Genomic DNA, 1,164 nt, shown 5'->3' on the forward strand with positions numbered 1-1,164 from the left:
GCAGAAAGCCTCATCTTTCTCCCGCGGAACAGCTGGTAGTTTCGAACTGCTGACCCTGAGGTTCGCAGCCCGATTTGTAACCACTACGCTACCAGAGCTCCTTGGATTTGCTTAAAAGGGAGTTAGAAATTGCCCTAAAAAGAATGGGCTTTTTGCTTTAAACTTCTTTAACAAAGTGTAGTGGGGTCCTTAAGTGGAATCCTGAGCCCCACTAGGAATCTGCAGAGCTGGGACATTTGCATTTGAGAAGACGTGCAGCCCAACTCAGAACTGCTGGGAGAACAGGAGATTCCAGGCGAAAAAATTCAGACTTTTGGGCTTTTTGAGTTTCAAGCAAACTTTGTGCTTTGGAGGCTTCAGGCAATGAAAGTCTGCTCATCAGCGAAAACCCTCTTCTTGAACTGAAAGTTCAAGGGAGTCATCTAGTAGACTTGCTGGTGATCACCTGGGTCTACTTGTGAGTGGAATTGGGGGAAATGCAGCAATGAAGATACTGGCTGAGTTTGGACATGTTCTCTAGGTACCTGTTGACCGGAAGATGAGAGAAGAGGAAGGGCTGGCTGGCTGTTCTGAAGTTTAGGAAGTTGATTGAACTCCTGAGCCCACGTGCACTGACCTAGCCTCTGGGGGCTAGGGCCAAGAGTGAAGGGGCTAGCCTGTCTGAAGTGCAGGGAGGTGGGTTTGAACTCCCAAACTTGCAGTTGGTACCCATTTGCCCTATCTTGGATGGCTAGGGCTGAGCTGTAACCAGAAACTGACTAGATGAAGATAAAGATGCTTGATACTGTGAGCAAGTGTCGATTGCTACAATTTGATGGACTTTTGCTTATGGAGGCAGGTGCTCAAAATTCCAACCAGAATGGAAGATTCTTCAGATCAAGGATCAGGCTTGTCACCTCAGTGTACTGCGTAGATTGTTGTTGTTGTTAGGTGCCATCGAGTCGGCACAGACTCATACAACTTTATGCACAGCAGAATGAAACAATCCCCGATCCTGGGCCAACCTCACTACTATTGCCACGCTGAGTTCATCGATGCTGCCACTTGGCCAATCCATCTCGTTGGGGGTCTTCCTCTCTTTCTCTGACCCTCCACCTTACCAAACATGATATCCTTCTCCAGCAACTTCTTCCAACACAGATCTCTTTGTTCTTTTGGCAGCCC

This window comes from Chrysochloris asiatica, unplaced genomic scaffold, assembly GCF_000296735.1.
Source record: "Chrysochloris asiatica unplaced genomic scaffold, ChrAsi1.0 scaffold00001, whole genome shotgun sequence".
Classification (NCBI taxonomy): Eukaryota; Metazoa; Chordata; class Mammalia; order Afrosoricida; family Chrysochloridae; genus Chrysochloris; species Chrysochloris asiatica.